This window comes from Ostrinia nubilalis, chromosome 4, assembly GCF_963855985.1.
Source record: "Ostrinia nubilalis chromosome 4, ilOstNubi1.1, whole genome shotgun sequence".
Classification (NCBI taxonomy): Eukaryota; Metazoa; Arthropoda; class Insecta; order Lepidoptera; family Crambidae; genus Ostrinia; species Ostrinia nubilalis.
The window spans coordinates 8,912,773-8,921,306 of record NC_087091.1 but is presented as its reverse complement, the minus strand read 5'-3'; the positions used below and the strand labels follow the sequence as shown (position 1 = coordinate 8,921,306).

The 8,534-nt window shown below is 36.5% G+C and overlaps 1 protein-coding gene across 3 annotated transcripts in view; it reads left to right on the top strand.

Annotated features, from left to right (window-relative positions):
- The first annotated feature begins 3,855 nt into the window (after positions 1-3,855).
- Positions 3,856-8,534, top strand: part of LOC135088632 (uncharacterized) — a 54,613-nt gene continuing 49,934 nt past the window's right edge. The window contains exon 1 of one of the 3 annotated variants that reach the window (XM_063983552.1): positions 3,856-4,144. The gene's annotated coding sequence lies outside the window, so the exon portion shown is untranslated. Of the gene's footprint in view, positions 4,145-5,459; positions 5,533-7,215; positions 7,291-8,534 lie in introns of those variants that run through there. The other 2 variants (XM_063983553.1, XM_063983554.1) reach the window with 2 other exon arrangements.

Genomic DNA, 8,534 nt, shown 5'->3' with positions numbered 1-8,534 from the left:
GTTTATTGAACACTAGCAGTGCCCGCGACTTCGTACGCGTGAAAATCATTTTTGCTCTGCACCTACATATTACTCGTAGCGTGATGGTATATAGCCTATAGCCTTCCTCGATAAATGGGCTATCTAACACTGAAAGAATTTTTCAAATCGGACCGGTAGTTCCTGAGATTAGCGCGTTCAAGTAAACAAACAAATTCTTCAGCTTTATAATAGTACTAGCTGTGCCCGCGACTTCGTCCGCGTGGAATAATGACTTTGGGTAGGCACTTTTAATAATTTAGTCTAGTTATTTTACAAATAGCTTTTGCCCGCGACTTCGTCCGCGGAGAAGTCGAAAACGTTCTCATTCGATTTTTAAATGTTTTTAACGTTATTATCTAAATGTTTGAATACTTATAAAATATAAAAATCTTAAAGGTTAAATTAATAAACATAAAAATAAAATTTTCTTATATTTTATGAATATGCAGCTCGGCCTTTGATCGGTGGTATTATCTTTTTACAACGAAATCGAAAACTACACCTACCGCAGTATTATTGGTAAACTTTTTTTTATTTTCCTACAGGTGCTAGAATCACCAAGCTTCTAGCATGCCACTGGCCGTGGGAGAAGGAGCTTTTCCTCAAGACTACTCCCACTACCTCAAGGGCCTCCGCCAAAACTCTCGCGCGAAAATGAGTTTATGTATACAGCGCAAGCAGGTGCCCGCGGCTTGACCGTCATGCATTACCATGTATTGTTAGGCGAGCGCACGCAGCGGGCACCAACTCCGAGGTTAAGTGGAGGCCCCTAGAGTATGATAGTCTTTAACATGACATGATTGTAAAAAAAATGCACTAATGAGTAATTAATATCAACTTTGAAGCAAATCACCACTAAAATAACTTTCTACCCCTTTTTAACATAGTTAGGGGGTGCATTTCACTAAAATACGAAACACATCTTCCATTAATTCTGTTATAGAATGCTTATGCGAAATTTGAAGTAGATTGAACGAAGGAATCTCGTTATCCCATACAAACTTTGCCCCCCCTTTTTACCTCCTTAGGGGTAGAATTTTGGAAAATCCTTTCTTATCAGATGCTTACGTCTTACAAAGAATACACCGTCCAAGTTTCAGGTCTCTACGATCAGCGGTTTAGGCTGTGCGTGCATTGATCCATCAGTGGCGCGCGCAGTACTAGATCATTATTTTGCTGCGATGATATTTTAAAACTGCGATATCTTCTAAGATATTTATTGAAATCGAATGGTGTAAAGGCCAAGTATGTTTAAAATTAAATACTTGTGATGAATAACTTATTTATTTGGATAAGGATTAATATCATGTTTATGAAAAAACCTGCGCAAATAATGCATCAATTTAAAACAGATTTCTTTTTGCATAAAAAGGGTTACTATGAGCCAACCTTAAAAGATAGACATATGCTATCGCGGACTTTTTTTTAGAACTTTTAAAGGGGAACAATTCTGTCATACATGATTTTTGCGAAACTTTAACCGTTTACGCAGCGTCAGCTCTCAAAATGAAAAAAATCACTGATTTGAAACATTCTTCATTGGTGCTCCGCTCCTATTGGTCTTAGCGTGATGATATATAGCCTAAAGCCTTCAGGAACTAACGGGCTATCCAACACAAAAAGAATTTTTCAAATCGGTCCAGTAGTTCCTGAGATTAGCGCGTTCAACCAAACAAACAAACAAACAAACAAACAAACAAACTCTTCAGCTTTATAATATTAAGTATAGATAGTATAGATATAGATTATAGATTTTATAGTAGGTGACCCCTATAAATAATGAGTCCGGGAATTTTGTTTCTTACATAAATACATTTTAAAAATATAACATGGAATCCACATTTGGTATCTGATTATGCAAAGGGGCCTGAGGTGTATGGAAAAAACTCTAGTCCATGTCTCTTCTTCGGTATGTTGTATTTATGGTTCTACCTTTTTTTGCAGAACTTTTTTAATGATAATTTTACTATGCATAACAACGGATGGCATAATCTTCTTTACGCAGAATTTCGTTAGGCATACACTCATTTGGTATACATTCAAAACTGATAATTTTGTAAGGCAGGAATCATCTTTAGGCATAACTTTAATATCCCGAATAATTAAAAAGCAGAACCATCACATCGCAGAAAGTTCTTAGTCAGAATCGTCTTTTAACATACTATTAAAGGTAAAATGTTTATTCCCCTATCGCATTATTAAGGGTTGTAGGGATGAGGTGGAGGGAGAGAGGGGGGTAGGGGAACTCCCCCTGTGAATGGGGGAGATCAGAAACTTAGTTTCTGAAAAAACTGAAAATGAAATTTTGAGGTTAAGTTGCGTTTTTTGGGTAGTTTTTATTGGAAATTTATCAACTATCTAAGTACGCGATTCTAGACTTAGCGCTCGGAGGCCGCTGCCGCGGCACGTTCGCTTCGCTCGCTGCGCCGCGCTCGCTCGCTCACTCGCCTTTACGCTGTGTAAGGTCGCAAGTCTAAACCTAACCTATAGCTTTGTGGTCCAACAAGTTTTTTAAAATGATTTTCGTTGGTACATTTGAAGACTAGATCATGCCAATGTTACACTGACAAAAGGACGTCTTAGACTGGACTCTATTCACTAAAAAAACACGCAAACCCAAAAGTTGGGTAGGCACTCTAAATGTTAGCCGTATTCCACCATTGGAATACCATTAAATAATGATGCCAAATAATCATGGTGCTAAAGAAATATTATGCTAATCGAAATTATGCCAAATAAAATTCTGCTATCTTAAAAGTATGCCATTGAACATTCGAGTATATAAATATTCTACCAAACGATGATTATATTTAACAATATTTATGCCTTATAAATATTCGGTTAAAGAAGATTATGCCATTTGAGTTATGCCAAATGAGTTTCTGCGTAACGAGATTCTGCCAGATAGAGGGGAGCCTGTATTTATTTATACGATAATTTATCTCGCAACTAAACCTCGGACCTGGAGACCTTATCTATATACAGAGTCACTTCAGTTTAATCATGGCTTAACCTAGCTTTTGGGGCAGGTCTTTGTCCAGCAGTGGACGTCATTCGACTGAAACGAACGAACTTAGCGTTTGATGCAAGTAAGCCTAGGAATCAGTAAAGAACACCAATTAATAAATAACACCGCGTCGTTTTTGCATCGGGGGTTAAAAACAAAATTAGTTAAAAACAGCGAAAGTAACATTGGTATTTAAACTTTACACCTTTTCACTTAACACAATATAACTTACATTTTCAGGCGTTCTTGTTACAAAACAGATGGACAGTTGACACCCATACTGACCATGCAAAATTACGGTTTTGTGTTAAATGGTCACGCCATTGAACACCTACAACCGAGGTCGTTTCAAAAAGGTTTGGTTTAAAGAGAGACAATATGCCATTCGAATTTAGAATGAAAACTTTCAGTCATAAAGTTAAGTGTCTTTTTGAATTTCCACCAACAAAAGACAGAAAGAAAGAAAATTAACGATGGAAATAGATAAAATACAATTCATTGGCTCCATAGCATAGCTTCGTAGCATTATTAGAGCTATTTTTATCAAACTTAAGTATTAAATCAATTACTTACTTACTTACTCCATTGCATAAAAATAATAATACCCATCCATCAACGAGAGCATGACTCAATTAAAGCTGAAAGTGCTTCTTTGCTTTCCATCGTGATGAAGAGCAGTTATCGTGACCCCGGCGAAATAATAGAAATACTTGTCTGCAGTCAAGTGAATTGCATAATAATCGCATTTATGAATGAATAGCGAGCAAGAAGCAAAGATACTATCTCCGCGTGGTTCTGGCGGGAAACCCCTACCAGTTGAAACAGAGCCGGCGCGTGCGCAACACGCGTCCGTTATTCAAATCCCCAGTCCGATGCGATCGCGAACGCGACGTTTTGTCCCCTAGTCTTTTTTGTTTCTACAATTTGTTTAGATGGAAGTATTGAGGACACACCTCATTGTAACAATTCTCTCTAACATGGTGTGAATATGCATTGTTGTTATACAAAACGAGTGTTAGTTCTACTTTCTTAAATTCTACACGTAATCCCTTGTGAATGTTAAATTAAAAAGCAACTGTATATTTAATGACGGACTGAAAACTACACGAATTCGAAGTAAGTAGGATACCTAAGGGATCCTAATGATAACCCATCGACTAACAACAGGTTTTGTTTACCGTAAAAAAAGGAAAACACGGGTGTTAAAAATGGCACATTAACCTTTAACATTGCATAAAGTCACTAATGCTGATGATAACACACTAAAAGTCAACCCAGAAATAAGAATGATGCACAAAATAATTTTATTAACATAACTAATAACACTGACTTTCAATGACAGATTATTCCTATTGAATACTTAGCTACTTACAAAATGTTACATTCTTCGATAATCCTTGGGGAACAAAACCTCTAGGGCAATGTCAAAATTCAGAATCGTAAATGGAAAAAAATCACGCCTAATCCTCATTTATCGTCATAATTAACATCAAAATCAGATGTTATGAAAATGATTACAATAATACACACATAACTAGGTCTTACTGTGAATCAGACCTACATAACATATTAATGACTAGAGTAGTAAAAGACTTTAATTTTATCAAGAATAGGTCACTCTCAATTGCCAATACCTATCGCAAATCACGGAACAGTCGGCGCTATATCAAACAGATATGCATCCTAACTCCGAAACACGAGCTCTACATTACAACAATGATTGCCAATCAGATGACAGACTGCAATATATTTCAAATCTTGTTTACAAGTTATACGATTAACAATCTAAACTTTTACACTCGCTAATAAGGTTGAGTTTCACAAAACGCTTCTATTTTAGGATTTTGACCGGGTTTCTAAACAATTTGATAAATAAAAAAGTTTTCTACACGAAGGTATGAGGATTTGTTGTTTTATATTGCTCTTGCGGAATTTTAACATATTCTTAGTTGGATTCTTAATTCATTTTGAGTATTTTCATTTTTAATTTAGAATAAATCATAACGATAAATGTACGATAGCATTTGATAGCACTTTTATTCTTTAAACTGACGTATGTAAATTTAATAGAAACAAAATCAGCTAAAAACAATTGTAATCTATGTATTAAATACGAGTAAAATTGAACCTAAAAAAAGTTCCTTTTATGAGACCACATGCATTTAATTTTATTGTGTGATATGTATTTACTATTGCTACAATTTATGAAATGCAACCTGTTGACATACAGAGAGATAAAAAGATAGCGGAAGCATATGATAGGACAGGTCAGCAAATTAACTGAAACTGTTACCTATTTACATAACATTAGTTACAGTCTAACTGTCGACACTGTCACCATACAACCCAATGACATCATTTACATGTAGGCAGTTTCTGTTCCTATTTTCCTGAGTTTAGGCCACTTAGTCATGAGTACTCAGTCTGAAATTCTATGTCGGTGCGGTTAGCTGGCTTCAAAATTCAGTTCCGAAGGCCCGATTCAACCAAACTTTTAACTCCTGGTAATAACTGTCGATTTATTCCGAGATTAATATTTTACTCTTGTTTGGTCGAATCCACCCTAAATTGTTTAGTTATACTCCTATATTTGTACCAAATACCCTGTACATATTGATACTTATATTCGTGTTTAATAAATGTGTGTTATTTGCACTTGAGTGAATCCGAGCCACGGGCGACCGCGTTAAGGTTCGGACAAACCAACGCGTGCAGCGATGGCGATGGCGATGGCGACCACTGCGCGTGCAAAAGTTGTTTCACACTGCCGCGACCGCGATGGCGATCACTGCGCGTGCAGGTTGTCACTGTCACCACAACTGTCACGCATATTGTCAATCACGCCTATTCGGCAAAATGGAAACTGAATTAAATTATTTGTTTGGAGCTTTTGATGCAATTGAGACAGTGGAAACACTTTTTCACTCAAGTTTATTCAGGCGGCCATATATTATAGAATGAGACAGGATTACATGCGGTATAGGTAGTAGGTATTGGTTACTCATAACCAAGCTATATTTCTGGCTTCGTTTGTAGTCCCTAGAGCCCTAACAATACCTTTTAATTAGATTTAAAGAAAGGTTTGATAGGAAGGAGGACTGCACTAAGGCTTTCTTGGCCTCAGTGGGGGAAATGAAACACAACGCGGACGGTTGATATCTGGTTTATTACTGTTATGCTATTGCTTTAAAAACAAGATTTACATAATGTACACAATTCAATGTGTCCAGTCCAATGTGCCGTCGCTGTAGAGTGCCTACGGTGCACGTTCGCTCAGGGTTCATGGGCCAGTCGGCTAGCATGTTGTAGGTCGCGGTCGATGCTGACGTGCTCGTACAGTATCCTTGTGGGCAAGTAAGATTATAACCAATTCATCTTTTTCCTTGAGGGAAAAAATTTGACCCCATTACCATTGTCGTTCTTATCGTTAAATCGCACAAAACTACACAGAACTCAACACAACATCTATCAAAATCAATTTTCATTTTCATTTTTGGTGCAACAGTCATCTTGACATTTACTTTTTTTAAGGCAAAGGAAATTACATTATGCACCCAAACCACAGAGTACATAATAGTCCAAATATCTTTTTTGTCTTTAATAATAACCCAAAAATACAAAAAGACATCAGTTTTGATCAACTAGGTGTTTCTAGTGGCACTAAATGAATGCCTGAGACGTTTGATGACTTTAGGTTTTTATTTATGGCATACTTAGAATTGCTCTAGGGCCTTTGAGAAAGCTGCAGACATGTACATTCTCAATTATTTTGTTCTGCAGATAATATCCTAATTTTATTTATGAAGTTGAAGAAGCAGGTTCTCGAGAAAACTAGAACAATTTGTTTATTACATAAATATAAATTCTGATATTGATACTTTATTCTAAAACCTTTTTTATTATTCAAGTAGGTCAGACTAGTGGTATGTTATGAATAATTCATTTTTAATTGTGTAAAAACTTTTTAACAGATCCTACTTACTATTTATTACATCGATTTTAAAAAACAGAAACGTCACAGTGACAAATGTCGCGATGATCGCTGATCGCTGCGTGCAGACGCTGCATAGATCGCCGCGACCAATGACAGGACGCGTTGATGTGAACACATCGGTACAAATTCATACACGCTATCTGGTCGTCATCGCCATCGTCATCGTGCACGCCGGCTGCACGCGTTAGTCTGGTCTAACCTTTACTCGACTCCCGCGCCTCGGAAGTATTGTTTTTCTTGGTTAATTATCTAACACTTGATTACCACGGTGAGTGATTAAGATTTATTGTTTGCTCTATATTAGTGCTTCACTCTTCCTTTCTTTGAAAAATAACTTACTTAGCCACTTAAAAGATCTTTTAAAGTTTTATTGAAATTGAATTTCAAGTATTTAAATTATAGCATATAAGGATTGCATATTAAGCCTATTAACATACGTCGCGAGTTCATCGATCGAATCAAAATATAGTTTATGGTAAAACCGCTTCGGTCTAACAGCTACTTATTGCCAAATTCAAACTTATGTTTATAACCTGGGTCATCAACCCGTTACATGCATTAAAGTTGAAAAAATTCCACTGAATCTAAAATTCAATTTAATGAAGTGTATTTCGTAGGTAGTCCTATTTCGTATACATAAGTTTAGAAATTAACTAGGCTGGTTTGCACGGTGCACTATCTTACTTTAACTTTGACAAACGTCAAAAATCTGTCAAACTCCATACAAAAGACACCGGTTATCGTCATAGTTACGGTCAAAGTTAGGTGGTGCAACTCACCCTAAGGTTCTTCTCGTGACAACAAACTAAGAAATGTCCATAATAACTTCACTCACCAAAGGTCTTGTGAAAAAGGAATATGGTACAAAACGCTACAGTCAGAACCTCCTCGGGTGCCCTGGTTTGTCAATACTTGTTTTGATAGATTACATACAATAACCGCTCATAGGCTTCGATCTGGCCACATTCCACTTAATAAATTTAAATATCTGATGAAAGTTACAGACTCCCCGAACTGTGAAATATGCGGTGTAATAGATGATGTGTTTCACTTGTTGATGGAGTGTGACCGGAATCGGCACCTTAGAGACACTGTATATAGTATTCTCAATGTTAACAAACACGATGTTGGTTTATTGTCTAACTTCCTAGCAGAGCCGTCATCAGAGGCAGCCAGAGTAGTGATAAACTTTGCTATTTCTAGTCTTAAGCTGATTTAGATACTAAGTTTTTTCTTATGATGGAGCTGACATGTTCGACTGTATCGATCTAAGCTCCTAAATAAAATAAAGAGAAAAAAAAAAAAAACTTCACTCACGTCAAACTTCGAATTCTTTGTAAGTAGAGAATTTTGGAAACTCTTTTTTAGCAAGTCACCAAGGTAGGTCTACTTCATCACCAATTAATAGTTAACTACGAGTACAACCAAACTGACCAATTCAAAATCCAAGAATCATTATGATTAACAAGAACTCCGAATGAGTTCGTTAGTCGGGACCATTTTCGGACAGTA